This window comes from Rhinoderma darwinii, chromosome 3 (genome assembly GCF_050947455.1).
Source record: "Rhinoderma darwinii isolate aRhiDar2 chromosome 3, aRhiDar2.hap1, whole genome shotgun sequence".
Lineage (NCBI taxonomy): Eukaryota > Metazoa > Chordata > Amphibia > Anura > Rhinodermatidae > Rhinoderma > Rhinoderma darwinii.
Window position 1 is genome coordinate 92,981,222 of NC_134689.1, and position 24,181 is coordinate 93,005,402.

General features: G+C 38.8%; 1 protein-coding gene across 2 annotated transcripts in view; it reads left to right on the forward strand.

Annotated features, from left to right (window-relative positions):
• Window positions 1-1,529: 1,529 nt before the first annotated feature.
• The window catches only part of HRH2 (histamine receptor H2), a 102,126-nt gene continuing 79,474 nt past the window's right edge, over window positions 1,530-24,181 (forward strand). For both annotated transcript variants that reach the window (XR_012882688.1, XM_075860007.1), the window contains exon 1: window positions 1,530-1,711. The gene's annotated coding sequence lies outside the window, so the exon portion shown is untranslated. The remainder of the gene's footprint in view (window positions 1,712-24,181) is intronic.

A 24,181-nucleotide genomic window follows, 5' to 3' on the forward strand; every position in this document is an offset into this window, starting at 1 on the left:
TCATTAATGGGCCTTAGGCTAGGTCATCGCCTTTTCACAGCAGCCTAGCCTTAGTCCTGCACGGGTCTCTGGTGCAGGCTGGAGTAGGTTCTCGGCTATCTGATGACAGCTGAGCCCCTGCTCTAACGGTAGCGATTGAAGTTTACTTTGATCGTGGCAGTTTAACCCCTTAAATGCTGCGGTCAATAGAGAATTATTTAGTATACGAAGTACACCAAAGCATTACATCTGCGATCAAAAGATCGCATATTGAAGTCCCCTAGTGGGACTGAAAAGATTAGTAATAAATGTTAAATAAAAATGATTAATAAAAGCTAGAGTTAAAATATAAATGCAACCATTTTTTCCATTAAAAAGAGTTTTTATTTAGTAAAATTGTAAAAAAAAAACAAAAGTACACAAGTATGATATCACACTGACCGGAATGACTAAAACAATAATGTTAACATGTAATTTAAACTGCAAGGTGAACGCTGTAAAAAAAAAACACAAAAAACTAAGGCGGAACTGCTATTTTTTTTCTTTGCCCCCCCCCAAATAGAAATAATAAAAGTTCCATGTACCCAAAAAAATAATTACAACTACGTCTCGTCCTGCAAAAACCAAGCCCACATATCACTACATCACTTCATATCACTACATCACTACAACAAAATAAAAAAGTTATGGTTCTTGGATAGCGGCCATGCAAAAACAAATAATTTTAGTTCAAAAGTGTTTTTATTGCGCAAAAGTATTAACACATAGAAAACCTATGCATATGTTTTATTGCCATAATCGTACCATCCCGTAGAATAAAGGACATTGTAATTTATGCCGGTGCTCACTAATAGTAGCACATATACTCATTATGTTTATGCAGCACTTTGCTGCACTTATATAGGGTCATTATATTACCTGTATGCCCTCTTTAGGGCTGTACTTGCACTTGCACTTTTTTGAAGGTCTGCTATAGGTACAAACTTGTGCTCTGTATCCACTCAGTAGTTACTCAGTCTTTTGTCCCGTTTTTAACTGTGGTTTATGGATTCCTCATTTTAATCTATTGTCTGCTGTTCCTTATGTGTTTCAATAAAAATACTTTTCTATTTTCATTATTTTTTGTGAGCATCGATTTCTTATAGGTTACCTATCTATATGGCGTTGGAGGAATCCAAAGCTATCCCAGACAAATACAGAAAGAACCTACAAACTCCATGCAGATGTTGTCCTTGGTTAGATATGAACCCAGGGTACTGGTGTGTAATGCTACAACAGTAACCACTGAGCCACCCAATCAGTTTCATTGTTTAGATTTTTTTGCTAAAGACCCCAATATCTTGAATACGTTCTAAATTTATTATTCCATATACGGCGGAGGGACGGTTGACCAGATACACACTGCTGATATGCACTTGTGAGGAGTGTTGCCATTTCCGAATTATAGAGTTTGCCTGTGAGATTACAGAGTATAAAAATCCCTCCCACCTCTCTTTTCTGCCTGTGTGAGTCACTCTATATTCAGAGTGGTGCTTGCATGTCTGTCAGAGCAGGAGCTGCAGTGAGCAGTATAAGAGCTGTGCACTCCTTATGGGCGAACTGACAAATCTTTCGTATGGATGTGCCGTTCTTCTCAAGGAGACTCCCTGGAGTAGAATTGGGAATTTCAATACATGTAACATTTCCTAAAGCATTTTACAAGCAATCTCCCCTCAGCATACTTACAATAAAGGTAGGAACTTTCTCTATTCTATGCTCTTCACATATGATTTCCTTGCATGATATTCCAATCCACTGTTACGAAATAGTTATTAGATTTATATTAAGAAAACATCTTTAATATTGCTTCTAAGAGTTACCTGCTTTGTAGACAAGCAGCTGCTAATACTATAGCATACTGTAACACGTAAGTTCCGTCATCATTCCCAGCTCAATATCAACCTGTAGATTTTGTTGCAAATATGTTTTATATGGTACATGGTTGGTTCTAATAATTTCTCACAAATAAAATTATACCTATTCATATTCAACAAAAATGCTCTTTTGCACTCTATGGACTTGCATCTTAATGCAGTCAAATATCTAAATAGTGAGGATTAAGGAAGCCTTATAAATAAAATAAAAAAATATCCATTTTTGGATGCCCAATTTAGAGATTTTGATGTTAAAGGACTTTGTGACCTGTTTTTCTTTACCAGAGGCTGAATAATTTTAGTCACACTCTGAGCCAAAAAAATTCAAACCTCCATTTACAGCTGTGAAACCTATCTATTTTATTCCATTAAACAGACGTGTAAAAGTGACTGTAGTGTTTGTTCAATTGTGTTTAATGGATTGTGACACTAACAATAGTTTAGTAGAGCAAACAGGATAATCGTTATGGTACAGTGACGTTTTCAAACATCAACCCCTTAATGTGGTTTTATCATAGGATGTTGTCGGGCAGGTGTTACATTGTGCCAGTAAAGTCACCTGTGCAAGGATCATGAAAACGAGACGAAAGAGAATCTATTTAGCTTTCTCAAATCAAGCATATTTGATGAATAAACAAAAATGATTTGTAATTGCCTCAAGTATATTTTTTGGGGGGCTTTCCAAGCAGGACACAGTGTTTTCTGCACCAGACAGAGATATAATTTACTAAACTAGTCCTCAAGTACCAGAGACAGGTTTGCTGTAAGAATTTCCATCTATCAGAAAAAAGAAGTTGCTCATCTAATAAAATATATTAAATGGAAATTACCAAATAATTGAAAGCGTAGCTTCGGGTAGAATTAGTCTTCATTCTCCACCCGTAAGTTATACTTGCCTGGAGCTCTTGGTAGCAATAGGAGTTTTTGCCATAAGTTACATTAACTGTAAAAATATGTGAGCTGGGGTGTTAGAAGGTACCTGCAGATACTACTGGACTTACCAAGGGCGTCATATTGAGTCAAGTAGAAAAGGGAAACTTTTTGTGACATCTTGAATATTTTGATATTTTCCTTTTCAGATTGCATACTGCAATAAACAATCAGAAGCTAGTCCTTACCTGCTAAGATGAAATACAAATTATGAGAAGCGGTATTTAATATGGATAGTAGTGAATACACCATTAATATCCACTGTTTTGAGCAAACTAGGAATGTTTGAAGGACATTTATGGCATAGTTATGAGATGTGCATAAATGTATGATTGGTCCTAGTCTGACCAATTGGAACCCTTTGATAATCAAAACGGCTTGCCTCTTTGGCTCCAGCTAGCCAAGCTTCTTTTTTCTCACCAGCTCATATCATTATAGTCTCATGATCTCCCTAGATCGTTGCTGGTGGAAGCCAATGGAGGACTCTACTTTGAAGAGCACCACAGTCTCTATGTTTTCGTGATTGATGTTGGTCTCAGCATTTCAACCTCCACCAATCTTACATTTATGGCATATCCTAACGACATGCCTTAAATGTTAACATCTAACTTTGACCTACTGTACTGTTTAATTTAAGTTTAATGCCCATATAAACATGCATATAAAACATTAAGGGGAAAAAGTACAGTAAAATACAGAACAAGGGTGGGATTAAAGTAAGAGTTCACCTCTATTTATGTTCTGATATTTCATTAAGGCATGTGAGAAGATAACACTGGTGGGGGCTACATCAGCCAAGAATGAAGAAGTTGCAGCAATGTCCCTTTGTGAGAAGGAGGGAGGACATGATTGATCTCCTAGGTACATATAGAAGAATCCTTTATATATTTCTCAGAATTTTGATTGCAATGCGAGACAGGGGGTATTATCCTAGCCTAAATATCAGATCAGGTAGTAACACCTGCCCATTATGACTAGCTTTTCATTTTCTTTCCTTCCAGATCACACACCCTTGCATTTTATGTTACTTTATTTCTTATATTGTTTTTATTTTTTAAAGGTTCATTCCCATCTTTTAAAGTGATGGCATATTGCTTGGATGTTCCATCACTTTTGGATCAGTAGGGGTCCCACCTTTAAGACCACCACCTATCCTAAGAATGCAGAGGTTGCAGCACTTGTTTCAATTAAATAGCTCTGGGCTGACATTTTCTGCACAACAGGTGGCCAGAAACACAAATTAGCAAAAAAAACAAAAACAGTAAAGAGGCCCTTTTATTTTCCGGATTGTAGGGATTCCCAAGTTAGGACCCCCACCATTCAGAACGTGATAGCATATCCTAATGATCAATAGAAAAATAACAGAAGGAAAATATATAAACTCGACACATTAAACGTAATTTACCAAATATAAAAAAGGTTGAAGGTGACAAAGAACTAGGTCAACGTCCAAATAGGTAGAATGGAAAGCAAAGTTATAAGGCATGTTACACAACAATATCAGTTAGACATTCTGTATGTAAAAATGCTAATTAAATCTTGTAGCACAGGTCAAAAAAGAAGAAAACAAAAAGCACTTGTGTAGTTAATATGGATGTGAACATTCAAATGCAGCCCAGGGTCACAAAGCGTAGACTTCCACATGCGAGACACATTGGGATAAGTATGGTATTAAAGGCATGCTGACTGCAGTTCTGGGAGAATTCAACCAAGTATCCCACAATCGGAAGTATTTGTCAGGAATGACTCTATGTAGGTAAATTAGTTTCTTATACGGTAGAGAAGTTTTTGAACAGACTAGCCACTGGGTAAGGGTTGACATCTGATCATTCATCCAGTAACAAGCAGTCAATTTACTGTCTTGGAAAAGCATTTCATGTAAGAAGATAGAGGTGAAGGTAGAGAGATGTGGCATATTAAAGAGACCTAGGAGGCAACATCTGGGGTCCAGGGTTACAGGAGTTCCCATGAGGTCTTACAAAAACCTAATGACCTGGACCCAGAATTCCTGATTCTTGGGGCGACTCAAGAGTAAGTGATAGAATGTGTACCTGAGGTTTGACCACACTTGGGACAAAAATCTCTATATCTTTATGAGATCTAAGCAGGCTTTTTTGTGGTCAAATAGGACCTATAAATTATGTATAGCAAGGGGAGACTTTTTTGGGTACACTTATTCTCCAAATCCTCCTGATCTCATGTACCTAAATATTGTTTCCAGTTGCTCTTACTGCGGGCTACAATATTTAACCTCCTCTGTGTAAGGAGGCAGGAGTATAGTGTATAGTGATTCTTAAATGAATAAATTAGGTGCCGGGTATTTAGGCAAGTCTGCCACAAAATTCCTTCGGGAATCTACGCTTTTTTGTGGCGTTTTTCGCCTATGGCCATTGAAGCTAATGCAAGGACCGCGAGCAAAAAAGCTGTGAAAAACGCTCGGAAATTAGGGCCACAGGTTTTTTTCTGCCTTTCATTGACTTCAATGGGAGGTCAGAGGCGGAGCCACGACAAAAAAGGAAATGCAGTTTTTTTTAATACCCCGCGAGCCGCTAAAAGCCGTCCGGAAAAAAAAATGCCTATGCCTCCCATTGAAATCAATGAGGGGCGATTTTGGATGTTTTTTGGCGCTGATTCCATGTCAAAATCAGCGCTAAAAAACTCTGGGTGAACTGGGCCTTAAGGTTCATGACAAAACTACTGCCACATAATATAGTTGAAGGTCAGGCAAGCCACCATTCCATAATCCCATGATTTTATAGGGATTATCTCTACCTGACTGCCAAAAGCAAGAGGAAAGAATCGTGTGTAGATACTTGAAAACCTCCAAAGCCAGATACATAGTGGAATGGTGGACAATATATCTTAGAGAGCACTATCATTTTGAGAAGTCCAACGTGACCAACGTGACCAACCAGCCATAAAGGGAGAAGAGAACATGCTATAAACTCCCTTCCCGCCCGATAATGTGATGGCGCGGGCTCAAGTGCTGTGTCGGTGACATCACTTGTGGTTGTTGGCTGTAATATACAGCAGACACCCTGTTCTAATGGCTATTATTTCTGATCCCGGCCCTTTAACCCCTTATATTCCGCGGTCAATGCTGACCGTGGCATCTAAGTGGTTAGTCAAAGGCTTCCTCCTTCACCCCATCAGTGCACCACAAATGCTATCGTGAGGTGCCAATGGGTTTTTATGGCAGCCAGTGACCTAACAATGGCCTCCAGGTCTGATATGCACAGAAGTCTATTAGGCCCAGAGGTTGCCTCCCCCTCCCTGTACAAAGCTCTTTATTTTGAAAAATGTAAAAAATATACATATTTAGAATCACTAATTCGTAACCACCATACAAAACTATAAACACAATATTTATCCCACATGGTGAACACTTTAAAAATAAAGACTAAAAAACAATGCCAAGATTGCTGTTTTTTTGAACATCCTGCCTCCAAAAAACTGAATAAAAAGTGATAAAAAAATAGTATGTACTAAAATGTGGTATCAATAAAAACTACACCCGCAGAAAACAAGCACTCATAAAGCTCCTTTGATGGAAAAATACAAATGTTAAGAATCTTTGAATGCAGCATTTGAATCCAAACATTTTCATTTTCTAAAACAAAAAAAAAAAAAAGCACAGTGAAGTTACGTCGCAGTGATAGTGCCGGCTCAGAAGCTGAATCAGCACCACCACCGCCCGGTGTCAGCTATATTTTACAGCTGACACCCTGCTGTAATGGCCAAGCCTGGAGCTATTCCCTCAACTGGTCGATTAGCCCCTCAGATGCTGCGCTCTATAGAGATCTCAGCATCTGAAGGGTTTTAGCGACTGGCATCCCAGCCATGCAATTGCTGGGGTGCCGATGGTTGGTATGGCAACCTGAGGCCTCACAATGGCCTCTGTGTCTGCCTTGTACGAAAGCCTATGAGGACCTGCCTCCGGCTGTCAGTGTATGACTGACAACTCTAATACACTATACTACGTATGTAGTGCAGAGTATTAGAATAGTGACCAGGGCTTCAAGCCTTCAGGTCCCCTGGTGGGACAAAAAAAAGGTAAAGAAAGTTAATAAAAATGTTGTAAAAAAATAAAAAAATAAAAGTTTCAAGTTAATAAACCCAAAATTGCCTTTTTTCCCATAAGTCCTTTATTATTGTAAAAAACACAAAAAATAAATAAATATATACATACATAATTGGTATCGCTGCTTCCATAACGACCCAAACTATAAAACTATTGTGTAATTTATCCCGCACGATGAACGCAGTAAAAAAAAAAAAAAAACAATGTCAGAATCACTGTTTTTAGGTGCCATCTCCACCCTAGAAATGGAATAAAAAATGATCAAAAAGTCACATTTATCCCAAAATAGTACCAATAAAAACGACAGCCCTTCCCACAAAGAAAAATCACTGCACAGCTTTGTCCACGCAAAAAATAAAAAAGTTATGGGTCTTTGGATATGGCAACACAGAAAACAAATGATTTTTTATTTATTTTTCATTTATTTTATTGTGCAAAATCTGCAATACATGAAAAAAACAAAAAAAAAAATTGGTTTCTTTGTAATCGTATCGACCTGCAAAATAAAGTTAACATGTAATTCATGGCGCACGGTGAATGACGAAAACAAAAACAATAAAACGCAATTCCAGAATTGCTTGTTTTTAGTCATTTCCTCTTCCAAAAAATTAAATAAAAAGTGATCAAAAAGTCATATGTGTCCCAAAATGGTACCAATGAAATCTACAGCTTGTCTCCCAAAAAAATAAACCCTCACACAGCTCCATCAACCAAAAAAATAAAAAAGTTATGGCACTAGTAATGCGGTGATCAAAAAATATCCCAATGTACAGGCTGGAGGGGAACTTTACTTCAGTTTCAGGGCCCTAGCACTTAGGAACTAGGAAGAGAAGGGACATAGCACCTTGGTTAGAAGCTAGGGCGCTCGTATTATACCAGGGCAAAACTTTCCCAGCAAAATTTCCCAAACTACAAAGGAGAAAAAGTCTGTCAAAGGTGCAGTGTTACAAAAGGGGGATAAGAAAGGACACCATTTATCAGTGCGACACTGGCCTGTGCATAATAGATTGCTTCACAACGTACCACACATCTTTGGATAATTGTATTATTTACCCCATTATTATTCCCTCTTATTATGCCCTGATGTACTTCGCATAGATTACATATGCCCTCACATTATGATCTGAAATACAAATAGAACTACTACCAAGCAAAATCCATGCTGCAAATGGCGCTCTGTTTCTTCTAAGCCCTACAGTGCGCCCAAACAGCAGTTTATGCCCACATGTATGGCATTGTCAGACCCGGGAAAAAAACACTTAACAATTTATGGGGCAAGATTCTTCAGTGGCACAGGCTGGGCACAAGATATTGAGTGGTGAAATGACATACCAGTGGAAAAATTTAAATTTTCACTTTGCATCATCCTTTGCAAATTAATTTCTGAAAAAAACCTGTGGGTTCTTAATGTTCACTACACCCCTTGATAAATGTATTTAGGGATGTCGTTTCTAAAATGCGGTCACTTTTTTTTTTTTCGTACATCAGGGGTTTTGTAACATGACTTCCACAAATCATTCCAGCAAAATCTACGCACCAAAAGTCAAATACCACTCCTTTTCTTCTGAACCCTCCCATATGTCAAACAGCAGTTTATGACCACATGTGGGGTATTACCATACTCGGGAGACATTGCTTTGCACTGTTGGGGTGCTTTCTCTTCTTTATTTCTTGTGAAAATTAAAAATGCTGATCTAAAACTACATCTTATTGGAAAAAAATGTTCACAGCTTAATTCTAATTAATTTAGCATAAAACCTTTGAATTCAGAATTCTCACTTATAGCCCTAGATAATTCCTGAAGTGGTGTAGTTTACTAAATGGAGTCAGGGCCGGCCTTAGGATAGATGGCGCCCCATGGGAAATTATCTTTCAGCACCCCGCCTTCACCATAAAAAAAATGCCCCATAAAAAGTATAATGCCCCCCACAGTATAATACCCTATATAGTGCCCCCACAGTATAATGTCCTATATAGTGCCCTCACACAGTATAATAATAATATTTGATAATATAATATATTATAACCCCTTCAAGGACACAGTATTTTGTCCTCTAATTGTGCCCACACAGTATTATGCCCCCTAAGTGGCACACACAGACATATTGCCATACACAGACACCCTTGTAGATAGTGCCCCCCTGTAGATTGTGTCATACAGCCTCCCTGTAGACAGTGCCATTATCCCCCACTTCCTCCTTGTAGACAGTGCCATACATCCCCTCACCTCCCCCTTGTAGATCATGCCATACAGCCCCCCACCATCCCCTTGTAGACAGTGCCCCCAAACATAAAAAAAATTGTACTCACCTAGGCCCTGTTTGAGCTGCTCCATGACAGGATTCTTGCGTGGTGCACAGCCCCATTGTAGGTGGTGCCACACAGCCCCCTTGTTCTTATATAGTGTTCAGTAGTATCTGTGTCCTAAGGATGCAGACACTATTGAATGTGGCGTCGCTACCGCTGTAGCAGCAGCAGCAGCTGCTAGCGGCGTAGCCGGCCATGGGGGGGCCCGTTCCGACTTACGGCATGGGCGCCTTCATGCCCGATGTCGCCGCTAGCAACCGTCCGCTATGGCTGCTACAGCGGTAGCTACGCCAATGAGAGAAGAAGCACCTGGGCGGAAAGGCAGCCACTGAGTCGCCAGGCCCTGCTGAAACAAGCAGAGGAAGGGAGCCAGCGCACCGCCCCATTCCATCTGCTGGAGTGATGTGCCCTGTGTTATCGCATGGGTCGCACACCCCTAAGGCTGGCCCTGAATGGAGTCACTTTTGGGGTGTTTCCACTGTACTAGTACTACAGGGGCCCAGCAAATGCGACATGGCGCCCAGAAACCATTCCAAAAGCAAAATGGAGCTCCTTCCCTTCTGAGCACTACCGTGTGTCCAAACAGCAGTTTATGACCAAATATGGGGTATTGCCGTACTCAGGAAAACATTTTTTACAAATGTTGGGTTGCTTTTTCTCCTTTAGTTCTTGTGGAAATAAAATAAATATAGTTAAACCTACATTTCATTGGAAAAATTAATATTTTTATCTTCACGGCCTACTTCCAACAATTTCTGCAAAAAACTTGTGGGGTTAAAATGCTCATTATACCCCTAGATATTTTCCTTAAGGGGTGTAGTCTCCCAAATGCGGTCACTAGTGGGGGTTTTCACTGTTTTGTCCCCTCAGGAGCTTTGCAATTGCCCCATGGCCCCCACAAACCATTCCAGCAAAATGTAAGCTCCAAAAGCCAAATGGTGATCCTTCCCTTCTGAGCTCTGCCCTGTGTCCAAACAGCCATTAATGACCACATATGGGGTATGGCTGGACTCAGGAGAAATTTTTAAAAAATGTAAGGGTGCTTTTTCTCCTTAGGCCTTGTGGAAATTAAAAGATTCTACGTTTTATTTGTAGTTTCCAAAATGGGGTATTTTTTGGAGTGTTTCCTTTATGACATGGTGCCTAAAATATAATGTAATAAAAAGAAGCCCCCCAAATCCATTAGGTTCTCTTTTGCTTCTAAGGCCGGTATTTCAGTCCATTAGCACACTGGGGCCACACGTGGGATATTTCTATGGGTAATACATTTTTGCTTGTATTTCTTTGCTTGTAAAGCTTCTGTGTTACAAAATAGTTTTTATTAAAAATGAATTTCTGCAAAAAAAAATGACATTTGTAAATTTCACCTCTACTTTGCTTTAATTCCTGTGAAAGGCCTAAAGGGTTAAGAAAAATTCTAAATGTTGTTTTGAATACTTTGAGGGGTGCAGTTTTTAAAATGGGGTGAGTTATGGGTGTTTGTAAAGTATGGGCCCCTCAAAGCCACTTCAGAACTGAAATGGTCCCTGAAAAAATAACCTTTTGAAATTTTCTTGAAAATGTGTGTAGTTTCTGCTAAAGTTATAAGCCCTTTAACGTCCTAGAACAATAAAAGGATGTTAAAAAAATGATGCCAATCTAAAGTAGATTAAATATTGTAAATGTTTATTAATAACTATTTTGTGTGGTATTCTGTCTTACAACCAAATACATTTAAATTGTGAAAAATGATAATTTTTGCAATTTTTCGCTACATTCTGGTGTTTTTCTCAATTAAATACTGAATGTATCGACCAAATTATACCACTACCATAAAGTCCAGTGTGTCATGAGAAAACAATCTCAGAATCGCTTGAATAGATGAAAGCATTCCAAAGGTATTACCACATAAATTGGCACATGTCAGATTTGAAAAATTAGGCTCTGTCAAGAAGGTCAAAACTGGCAGCAGCAGAAAGGGGTTAATGGTTAAAAAAAACATTAAACATTAAAACTATAAACATTTGGAATCAAGATAATCATAGCAAACCACAAAATAAAATTATCATGTTATTTATCCCGCATGATGGACTCTACAAAAAAAAAAGAAAACCAACTTTTTCTTGCTGTTATTTTCCTGCCCCCTCCTAAAAAATATTTAAAAGTTAAACAATATATTATATGCTCACAAATATGGTGCCATTAAAAAAAGACATCTTGTTTCGGGAAAGAAAACAAGCCTTTTATATGGCTACTTTAACATAAGTAAAAAAAAAAATATATAGCTTTTGAAAAGCAGAGATGAAAAAACAAAAAATAAATATTGCTGTGTCCTTTGGTTCACAATAGACCGCATCCTTCAGGAGTTAATAGTAAGGTAGACAGGGATATGTCTACTTACATATATTCTGTATCAGTGAAGTGGTAGGGCTGCTTGCGAAAAAGTTTTGGGAAGGAAGTCTAAGGGGAGATTGTCAGATTTTGCCCGATTGATTTTTAGGCTGGATAATTTTCCAAAGTTATCCATTGGGGGGGCTCTCATCATGGAAGGATGTAATAATTATATGATTATCTCAATCTAAGAAATACACCGGGTGCTGTCATTTAAATTAAAGCTACAGTAGGCAGACTCTGCAGAAGCACCACTTGTCCAACTTCATGTCTAATGCTCCCCCAGTCAGCAAAGACATGGAAATATGGGCCCTGGTGGACACACTTCTTTACTCCAAAGTACACAGCTTTATCACTGGTACAGTATTTTAGTATTCTAGAAATTACAAGCCAAATAGAAGCCTGGTTTGTTATTTTTCTTATTTTCTTGAATGAATCGTGGTAAGGAGTTGCCCAAATTACACTTTTACTGTCTGACTAAAACTTACATTGAAAGTTGAAAAATTGCAGACCAAGACATTCTTCTCAGAGATTTACAATCTTTTTTTTTGTGATACTTTTTGTGATACGTCTGTTGTATAAAATCATCAACAATCCTTGACCTAAAACCAATCATTGATTTTTGGTAGATGCTAATAAAAGGGCTTAATGGGCTTAAATAGGCTTAAATGGGTTTTTTATGAATTTGTTTAAACTATATTATATATTTATGTCATACAATAATGCATATGCTTAATGTGGTGCTTGCTTTACTTTACAAAATACAATGGGGTTCATGTGTAAAGACCATTTTTACGATATTATATTTCTAAAAAATGAGTCCATGTATGAACAGCAGCCAAACACTAGTGACTAAACATCTAAGAAAATCTCCTTTGGATTATGTGATCTATACATTTTCTCATAGAATATTATGGGCACAGGGGCTCTGAGAAAAAGATATCTCACTCCAAATTGGTTCTCGTGAGACATCTCACTAACTATTAGGGTCAGCTCCAGGTTTTTATGGGCCCTTGGTTGACAGAGTAACAGTGTCCCCCAGGGTCTACCTGTCACAAACAAATACACGGTAAACAGTGAGGTCCCTGTTCTTCCCAAACCTCTGTCCCTACCTAATTGTACGACCCAGCCTAAATGACAGCGCAGAACTGGGCAGCGTTCCCTATACTAGTACAAGTGAAACTGACAAACGGATAAAACAGAGACAGTACGAAATAACAAAGGGTCACCTGGGAAGTACAAGGAGGGAGAGGCAGGGCTATTGCACCACGGACAAGTCCAGGCAAAAAGGCGTAGTCAGGCAGGCAGGGTAAAACCGGGAGAGTGCGGAAAAACAAAAAGTCAGAAGGCAAAAAAAAAGTCAGGAGTCCAGTGGGGGTCAGGGGTCACAAAGGAGTCAAAATGCAAGTCGCTCAGGGGAGTCTGAAACAAGGGAAAGCACCAGGCTAGGTAACTCTAATTACAGGAAAGGCGTACTACCCCAGGCTGAACTAAATAAGGAGAGGGCGGGAGCTCAGGAACATCAGCCAGGCTTTGATTGGCCTGACGCTCCTGAGCTCCTATTGGCTGCAGACTGCCTCAGTCTGCCAGCCAGGCAACGCCCAAGCGAGTAACTCTTGACATCCTGGAGACCGAGGGAGTCGCAGGAAGGGAGTACGTGACACTACCCCGCTCTGTACATGACACACATGGAACATGGTTACCCAGGTTGCCATGAACTCCAAAAGCTCAGTGGGTCCTGGTATCTGCCTGTTTGCTAGTGCTGATGCAGTGCTGCTCTCAAAGGGCAGATTTACTAGATGACATTTCAAACATGAGACATACTCATAAAAATAATTCATGAAGAGTAAGTTGCACATCCGAGTCCCCTATAACATTCCAAGGGTATCAGTGACAGAAAATATTTTAAGATATAATTTGTATATATTTAGAAGGAATTTTAAAATGGAAATTGCATCCCTTAAAAAATACAAAGGTTACAGACATTGAAAAAAAAAACCTTATAAACAGAATTATAAATTAAAATATTTCCATATCATTGTGTGAAAAACAGTATAAACAACCAGAAGGTCAGCCATTTTTTTTAATTTTACACTGGGGGTTACTTGTGACAACAGTATGGATTTACCAGCCAGCCATTATAAATGTGCCCTATGTAGTCTGGGCTTAGGCTAACAAATGTCAGTGCTAAATTTTTCATTGTTTTCCTTTCAATACTTACTAAACACAAATAAGAAAAGCAATCCAAAAGCTTTGTATCATATGGTCATTGTCTTCAAAAGAATGTATTTATAATATATGATGCATATGCTATCTGACTTTCTGAAAATAATTTACGTGTTTAACTACAATGAAATCAAGCACAGTATACAAAATTGGTGCTTTATAAATTATTATATATGAATTTCCCTATACTTCTATATCACCAACGTGTTCCGCAACATAATACAAGGGTTCTAAATGCACAAGCCTCTTACCCAAATGGGGCTCACAATCTAATTTCCTCTGTCAAACACACACATACACACACACACACACACACACACACACACACACACACACACACACACACACACACAAGTCATAGTAAGCCAATGAACTTATCGGTATGTTATTGGAATTTGCCTTTTGTCATAGCTTGTATGATTTGAGTGTTTCCAATTATATTTGTTCTACCTTTTTATATATACATCAGTCTCCATGAAATAAATATGGAAATCGCCATGCTACTTAGCGTCTTCTCCTTTATTGAGTGATCAGAAAGCAATTTATACATACTAATTAGAATATAAATAAGCTTATTTCCCAAAGTAAAACCATTCTGCTTTACCTTTCAATGAACACTTGTCTTGAGCCACTACAGGAACGCTAATGTTGTTTTAAAACTGCTGCATTCCCTATAGAATATTGTCATGTAGCTAGAAGTGCTCTGTACGTAGCAACTTAACCAGATTTATTCTGTAAGCATAATACATCTCTGCATGTCTCATATAAAGTGTCATTTACTAAAGAGTCAAAACTACTAATAATATTGTCTCAAAGAAGGAGGTTAATATATATATATATATATATATATATATATATATATACAGTGAAGGAAATAAGTATTTGATCCCTTGCTGATTTTGTAAGTTTGCCCACTGTCAAAGTCATGAACAGTCTAGAATTTTTAGGCTAGGTTAATTTTACCAGTGAGAGATAGATTATATTTAAAAAAAAACTGAAAATCACATAGTCAAAATTATATATATTTATTTGCATTGTGCACAGAGAAATAAGTATTTGATCCCTTTGGCAAACAAGACTTAATACTTGGTGGCAAAACCCTTGTTGGCAAGCACAGCAGTCAGATGTTTTTTGTAGTTGATGATGAGGTTTGCACACATGTTAGATGGAATTTTGGCCCACTCCTCTTTGCAGATCATCTGTAAATCATTAATATTTCGAGGCTGTCGCTTGGCAACTCGGATCTTCAGCTCCCTCCATAAGTTTTCGATGGGATTAAGGTCTGGAGACTGGATAGGCCACTCCATGACCTTAATGTGCTTCTTTTTGAGCCACTCCTTTTGTTGCCTTGGCTTGTATGTTTCGGGTCATTGTCGTGCTGGAAGACCCAGCCATTTTTAATGTCCTGGTGGAGGGAAGGAGGTTGTCACTCAGGATTTGACAGTACATGGCTCCATCCATTCTCCCATTGATGCGGTGAAGTAGTCCTATGCCCTTAGCAGAGAAACACCCCCAAAACATAATGTTTCTACCTCCATGCTTGACAGTGGGGACGGTGTTCTTTGGGTCATAGGCAGCATTTCTCTTCCTCCAAACACAACGAGTTGAGTTAATGCCAAAGAGCTAAATTTTAGTCTCATCTGAGCACAGCACCTTCTCCCAATCACTCTCAGAATCATCCAGATGTTCATTTGCAAACTTCAGATGGGTCTGTACATGTGCCTTCTTGAGCAGGGGGACCTTGCTGGCACTGCAGGATTTTAATCCATTACGGCGTAATGTGTTACCAATGGTTTTCTTGGTGACTGTGGTCCCAGCTGCCTTGAGATCATTAACAAGTTACCCCCTGTGTAGTTTTCGGCTGAGCTCTCACCTTCCTCAGGATCAAGGATACCCCACGAGATGAGATTTTGCATGGAGCCCCAGATCGATGTCAATTGACGGTCATTTTGTATGTCTTCCATTTTCTTACTATTGCACCAACAGTTGTCTCCTTCTCACCCAGCATCTTACTTATGGTTTTGTAGCCCATTCCAGCCTTGTGCAGGTCTATGATCTTGTCCCTGACATCCTTAGAAAGCTCTTTGGTCTTGCCCATGTTGTAGAGGTTAGAGTTAGACTGATTAATTGAGTCTGTGGACAGGAGTCTTTTATACAGGTGACCATTTAAGACAGCTGTCTTTAATGCAGGCACCAAGTTGATTTGGAGCGTGTAACTGGTCTGGAGGAGGCTGAACTCTTAATGGTTGGTAGGGGATCAAATACTTATTTCTCTGTGCACAATGCAAATAAATATATATAATTTTGACTATGTGATTTTCTGTGTTTTTTTTTAAATATAATCTATCTCTCACTGGTAAAATTAACCTAGCCTAAAAATTCTAGACTGTTCATGACTTTGACAGTGGGCAAACTTACAAAATCAGCAAGGGATCAAATACTTATTTCCTTCACTGTATATACATATATATATATATATATATATATATATATATATATATATATATATATATATATATATATATATATATATATATATTAACCTCCTTCTTTGATAGATATAGATAGATAGATAGATAGATAGATAGATAGATAGATAGATAGATAGATAGATGTTCAAATGGCTGTGAATTAAAAATAAATATTATTAGGTTTTATAATTGAAGAAAGCATTAAATACAAATTGATATTCCTTTATTTCAACTATAACTTAGCCCATTTTGGCACTGTTTTAAAGGAACAGTGTCATCACAAATAATTTTTTTATATGTTAAAGATGTTAGTGCTTTAATAAAAACGTTTATTTTCATTTGTGTGTTTGTGTTTTACTGTTTCTTATTTTTTACACTTTTTCTTCCCTATGGGGGCTGCCATTTTTTGTTCCATTTCTGTGTGTGTCGATTAACGACACACACAGACATGGAACACGGCAGCCACAGTCCCATAGGGACTGCGAACGGCTCCCGTCCCATTGACTGCCGTGTACGGCGTCTGTGTGGGAACTGCGCATGCGCCGCTCCCACACAGTCCTATTCGAAATTGGCGCCGTCCGGCGCCATTTTCCTGTGGACCGGAAGTCGCGGCCGGACAGTAATATTACTACTTCCGGTCGCGGCTTCCGGACTTGTGCACATGGAACAGCGGCAGCAAAGGGAGCGGACGGGCCGGAGGGAGCCGCGGCGGCAGGAGCAGGTAAGAGATTTCAATGTATGTTAGTGTTTGTGTGTGTTTACTACTGTATGTAAACCTACTACACTGTGGGTTACCTCAAAAAATGGCGACACACAGTGTAGGAGGTTAAACCTTTCAAACCCCTCGTTTATCCCGGCACTAGCCAGGATAAAGGAGGGGGGATGCTGAGAGCTCACTAGAGTGAGGGCTTTTAACCCAATGTTGCAATGCTGCAATTTTGGGAACAGCTGCATCTAGTGACCAAAAATGGGTAGTATTATAAATTAGAAATAATTTATAATATTACATGGACTCGTGCAAAAAAATAAAAAAAATTTGAACAATGTTTAATCACCCACACACTAAATGTTTAATTTTTAAAAAAAAAACATGTTTTTCTGGCAACACATTCCCTTTAAGCAGGACTTATCTGTCCATTTCTCTAAAGTTAATTTGACCCGACTTCGTACTAAGCTTCTATTCCAAATATCTTAGTTTGATGTATCAATGGCATTGACAACAGCAATGGGGACCCCTGTAAACCTTCTTAGGACTAATCATGTGTGCAGTTAAACTGGACTATATAACTTTATCCAAGTGTGAAGACCAGTGACCATTGTATAAAGAATCCCTGGTAATTCATATATTTATTTCTCATTGCTTATATAGCGTCAACATATTTCACAGTGATGTAATGAAATGTGCCATGCTCGTCAGTCACCAGTGGGGATCACTATCAAATATCCCAAACTCAAACACACACTAAGAAACCACTTAATCTACTAGTATGTTTTTGAAGTGTGGGAGGAAGCTCAAGCAAACATTAGGAGAATATACAGACTTCATGACGATGTTGCCCTTGGTTGGGCACCCCTGAGCTAACCACTCACAATTGTACTAGGTTTGCCATCAATATACACTACGGACCACTCTATGACCACTCTCGTACCGAACAAGAATCAATTGCAATGCCTATTGCTAGGTTAAAGACTGAACCTAGGGTGATAATGTTAGGGCTGGTACTTTCTCTGAGGTTTAGAGGGTTTTTGATATACCTTTCAAGCACAATTTTTATTTTATACAGATAGATAGTTTGGCATTGTCTAAATCTGATAGATTGATGGCACAGCATAATAAGATGTGAAAAATAATAATAATGTCTGAGACTTGGAGAAAGATGATGCTCAGTTTTATTTACAGAGCCTAATATGCTTTTACCTTGCTTCTCTTTTATACCAGGCTGTAAAAGATTATGTCCAAAATGCGGGACTACTCTGTGCTACTTTGTACAACAGCTTTTGGAATTGCCCACAACAAATGCCCTTTTGGAACGATGTATTGTCACTTTTAGATCAGACAACAGGTATTAGAGGTGAAAGGAATCTAAGAATAGATTTAATTGATGTGGATCTTGCGGCGGTCCCAGTGCGTGCTCCATCCCAATTTACAGTGCATATGGTGTTGTTGGCAGCTAAAAAGGGTATTTTAAAGCGGTGGTTCTCTGATCAATCTCCCTTTATAGGATCTTTGCTAAGGATGCTAATATGCTTGGTAAGATTGGAGGTGGAAAGGGCACAAGGGGAAGATTAAGAAGCTTTCCAGAAAAGATGGGGGCTGTTTATTGAGAAGATAAATACTAATGAAGAGAGACAAGACCTGATGGCATATTTCGATTACCAATAGCGTTATCTAATGGTATGTCTGCAAGTATGATATTATTAACGAGAGTTAAAGGGAGGGGTTTGCCGTTAACATTTCATTTATATATACACTATCGTTCAAAAGTTTGGGGTCACCCAGACAATTTTGTGTTTTCCATGAAAACTTACACTTATATTTATCAAAGGAGTTGCAAAATGACAAGAAAATATAGTCAAGACATTGACAAGGTTAGAAATAATGATTTTTATTTGAAATAATAATTTGCTCCTTCAAACTTTGCTTTCGTCAAAGAATGCTCCATTTGCAGCAATTACAGCATTGCAGACCTTTGGCATTCTAGCTGTTAATTTGCTGAGGTAATCGGGAGAAATTTCACCCCATGCTTCCAGAAGCCCCTCCCACAAGTTGGATTGGCTTGATGGGCACTTCTTGCGTACCATAAAGTCAAGCTGCTCCCACAACAGCTCTATGGGGTTGAGATCTGGTTACTGCACTGGCCACTCCATTACAGATAGAATACCAGCTGCCTGCTTCTTCCCTAAATAGTTCTTGCATAATTTGGAGGTGTGCTTTGGGTCATTGTCCTGTTGTAGGATGAAATCGGCTCCAATCAAGCACTGTCCACAGGGTATGGCATGGCGTTGCAAAATGGAGTGATAGCCTTCCTTATTCAAAATCCTTTTTACCTTGTACAAATCTCCCACTTTACCAGCACCAAAGCAACCCCAGACCATCACATTACCTCCACCATGCTTGACAGATGGCGTCAGGCACTCTTCCAGCATCTTCTCAGTTGTTCTGCGTCTCACAAATGTTCTTCTGTGTGATACAAACACCTCAAACTTCGATTCGTCTGTCCATAACACTTTTTTCCAATCTTCCTCTGTCCAATGTCTGTGTGCTTTTGCCCATATTAATCTTTTCCCTTTATTAGCCAGTCTCAGATATGGCTTTTTCTTTGCCACTCTGCCCTGTAGGCCAGCATCCCGGAGTCGCCTCTTCACTGTAGACGTTGACACTGGCGTTTTGCGGGTACTATTTAATGAAGCTGCCAGTTGAGGACCTGTGAGGCATCTATTTCTCAAACGAGAGACTCTAATGTACTTATCTTGTTGCTCAGTTGTGCAGCGGGGCCTCCCACTTCTCTTTCTACTCTGGTTAGGGCCTGTTTGTGCGGTCCTCTGAAGGGAGTAGTACACACCGTTGCAGGAAATCTTCCGTTTCTTGGCAATTTCTCGCATGGAATAGCCTTCATTTCTAAGAAATGGGCAAACAATCAACTCTGTAACACGTTTTGGGATGCCGTAACATCTGTTGGGTCTATCATTATATCAGATTTTTTTGTAACTTTTGATTTGTATGGTATTATGGTTCATTGTGCTGCTTTGTTCGCTAGTCCTTACCTCGGTGATTGCTTCAATTGTCAGTTTGAGCATTTAACATAATGTTTGTATGAGTCAGATGTTTTCGATACAAACATTTGTTAGTCCATCGCAGACAACAAAAATAGATATATTACATATGGTCATAACAAGGAAACAGCAAACTTGCTCTAAAGCAATTATATAACTTATAAGCAATCATCACATATTTTATTCTGATCAGTTTAGGATATTAATTTATTGAATTGTAAAAATGTATTTATTTGTTACTTCTAGGTTAATATCAGTGTTTTATCTAAGGTCTCTGAAAGTGTTACCTGAAGCCAGAATTCTATCTTGTAGTGGTAAAATCTAACAGAAGCAGAAAAAGCCGTCTACTATATACCTTTTCCTAAAATTTGTGTCCCATTACATATCATTATCTGAGAATTTTTTTTATGTAAGGAAGTTTTGATAAGCACGCTGTGGAAAAAAACTGTGCACTACTGAGAGAATTTTAAAGTGTAATAGGAGTATTGTGCTGGAGGAAATAATTGCAGAGCATTATATATTATTTTCATTGCGATTTCTTCAGAAAACTGATTTACTAATGGTTCGAAATGCATGCTTTGGAAGAGTGCATCATTATGATAATATTTATAGCAATAATATATCCTATAAAGAGAATTTCAACTAAAAGTTAACTGCTACTTAAGTTATACCTTTACATTGCTTATTATTGCATAATATGAGCTTGTACATAATTATGTCCTTATCTGTGTGGTCTCCCCTGTAGCAGCTCTTCTCCTACTTTCTACTTTCTGTATTTAAGTAGCACTCCGGCAATTTTTTTTACACATATAATGCTGACTTACCAACAATATTCTAGCAATGTCATTTGTTTCCTCCCCGCTTATTTGCATCCATACATTTTGAACCCATTCATTATGGGCAGCTGTGTCATGTGATCTCAGTATGACCACCAAAATAGACCATGATCTCATGTGTAGAAAGAGGGTCAGTTTCTCCTGTGTGGTTGACTGTGTGCTAAACTACAGGATTAAATCATCACCTATCAAATCCCTGCTGGAGCTCTGAGACCCCTCCCCACCTTTTAGCAACCTCCTTGTTTTTCCCTGTATGTGCCCCCCTTGCATATGTTTCTTCTGAAGAGATATTTTCTGCCCTATCTAAGGGAGCAGGAGTGCAGTGATATAATAGGTGAGTCCATATAATAATTAGCTGCAGAGTTATAAACCCCCTGACACACACTACCTGTATACACTATCTGTATGTGCTGTGTGCAGAATCTCAAGTATATTTCTATTAGATGCAGCTCCTCACAGCCTCCTGTGTAAAAATGGACATGGAGGAACCTATCACAAGCAGAAGACAAAAGACAAGGGAGACAGGCTAAAGCTGCATCATATAGGAATACACTGAAACTCTGCAGTGTAAGGACAGAAGTTCTATGTCACTGATCTATTACTTGCTGCACTTAAATAGGACTCAGAGCAGAGACGTGCAGTATGATGAGACTCTGCCCCCTCTGCTTCTGCAAAGCCAGAAGCATCATAGGAAATGTAGGCTGCATTAGGGAAACCATATCAGATGAAATTAAGGAACCTAGATGGTAGACAACCCAGAAATTACAGTTTAACTAAAACAGGTATACAGAAGGCATACACAAGAGCCTCTGCATTATTCTTTCATGAAAACCAATGCTGCACTATACAGACAACTAAAAAAAAAAAAAATAGTTGGAGTGCTTCTTTAATGTTTAGATCAGGTTTAGTGACTACCCCTAAATATCCTGTGTTCTTGTGGTTACTTCCCTACATGCCTTCTCTTCTCTGAAGTCTCATTTTAAGGACACAAGTACAGAATATATTGCTTGTTGCAGCCATGCTAAGGTTTGGTGCCCTGATCTTCAGCTTCTCTCCAGTTTGAACAATATAAGTGGGAAAGAATCAAGTATAATAGATGGTTGATAAATACAAAGGTAGCATTTATACTGTTCCTGGACCTGCAAATGTACGCGGGATACTGCAGGGGATTGAAAAAAAACTTTTTTAATAAAACATTTTTGGTCACTTAAAGTGCTTTATAAGAAATAACTGGAGCCTAGCATTAGTTTAATTTTAAATATATGTACATGGTCTTTAACATTTACTCTTTATTTTGTCTGTATAATTCACAAAGAGCTACTTTTTGTTGCTCTAGGTTAAAACAAAATGATCCCTCCTAGACAAAGCTCTATTCAAAGCAAAACATTAACCAATCACAGGAAGAAGGAAAATGCATTTAGCGGCAGTGTGGCATGTAAAAGTCAATAAATGAACTGGGAAGGGGCAGGGTTTATCCAACTTTGTCTCCTATTGCAGTCAGAGAGGTAGGGGAAGGTTCCTTCTGCAGCCAGTTGGCCTACAGCCAGACACAGGATTGTGAGGGAGAGCAAGGGAAACATGGCTAATGTCCTGGGACACATATAGAAAAATTCTTTAGATATATTTCTTATTTTTAGCTAAAATATGAGATAAAATAGGATCAAGGGAAAGGAAGAGATTAAGGAATGAATTACTTAGATTGTTTTTATTTTTTGTGTTCCTTTAAATGATCTACATCTTGTGTTAATCCAGAAGAAGACAAAACTAAATCCAGAAAAGCAGAGACTTACTTATTTTGTCAGTGACAAAAATGGCAATAGAATCAATGACTTGGATAAAATAGATGGTAATAATCATAAAAATGTGAATATTGTTAATATAGGCAAAAAGTATAAAACTAATTGTCTGGTGCCTCCTATCAAGTTTGCCACACCTTAAGTCACGTATAAAATGTTTGTCACACAATTAAACACTTGTGGGTGGGGCCTAGTCAAAGGGGTGTGGCTTGCAGCAGGCTGACAAGTTTGCTATAATTTATGCCAGAAACTGGCATAAATTATAACGGAAATTTTCTCCAGCTCGTAGATGGCATAAATTTTCCTTTCAAGCGCACGGACTGCCAGGGATGCGCCAAATTTAATAAGAGGCATGTTCACCTTATTAAATAAGGTGCTTCTCCCTCTACCTAACTTTATATTAAGATTGGCGTATGAAACACCAGTTTTAATAAATCTCCCCAATTGTCTGCTTTTATATTAATTGACTTCGATTTTTTTGGGGAATCATAATTTTATTGTTGTATAAATCTGTTTTCAATTTGTTGCTTTTAGATGTGGTTGCTTAGATGAAAGCTGCACCTTAAACTTATTGCCAAGGTTGGACTGGCTCATTAGCAGATCCTCTAGTGGGCCCAGTTTCTGACACAAGGCCTGCGAGGTCTACATTTGAAAGCCCAATGAGCAGATGACAGAGGGGTTTATTACTTGACATTTTGTACTAGTGCTACAGTATTTGATTTATGTGTGCAATTCAAACTATACTTGCACTTTTTTTTTCTAGTTATAAAGGGGTTTTCTGCTTTGGATAATCTCTTTTTGTTAGTACGGTGTTCATATGATAAGATTATCACAGTGTGTCCTGCTGCTGGGACCTCCAATTATATCTGTGGCGGAACCTAATAGAAAGTGTTTAGCAGTAGTGCAACATCACTGCAGGAGGAATTAAATCAATATGCTGTCCATACAAAGAACCGATGGGTTGTGTGTCAGAATAAAATAAATTCTCTACAGTCTGACCAATAACAGACGGCCCAGAATGGGGCCCTTTCCCTTTAAGGGCGGGTTCACACATGGCGGAATTTCACTTAAATTCCGCTGCGGACACTCCGCAGCGTTAATCCGCAGCGGAGCCGTTTCTCCATTGACTTTCACTTTAATTTAGCAGTGTTCGTTTACACGATGCGTACAATTCCGCTGCGGAGCATAGGCTGCGGAGCGGAATTTGGTGTCCGCAGCATGCTCTGTCTGTTGCGGAGCAGTGGCGGACTCATGGCGGAATTTCTCCATTGACTTCAATGGAGATTCAAAGTTCCGCAATGAAGTCCGCAGCTGTCATGCACATGTCATGTGTGCTGCGGATGCGTCTTGCTTTTTTAACTTGACATTTCTTCATTCTGGCTGGACCTATGTATTTCTAGGTCTACAGCCAGACTGAGGAAGTCAATGGGGCTCCCGTAATGACGGGAGCGTTGCTAGGAGACGTCTGTAAATAGTCACTGTCCAGGGTGCTGAAAGA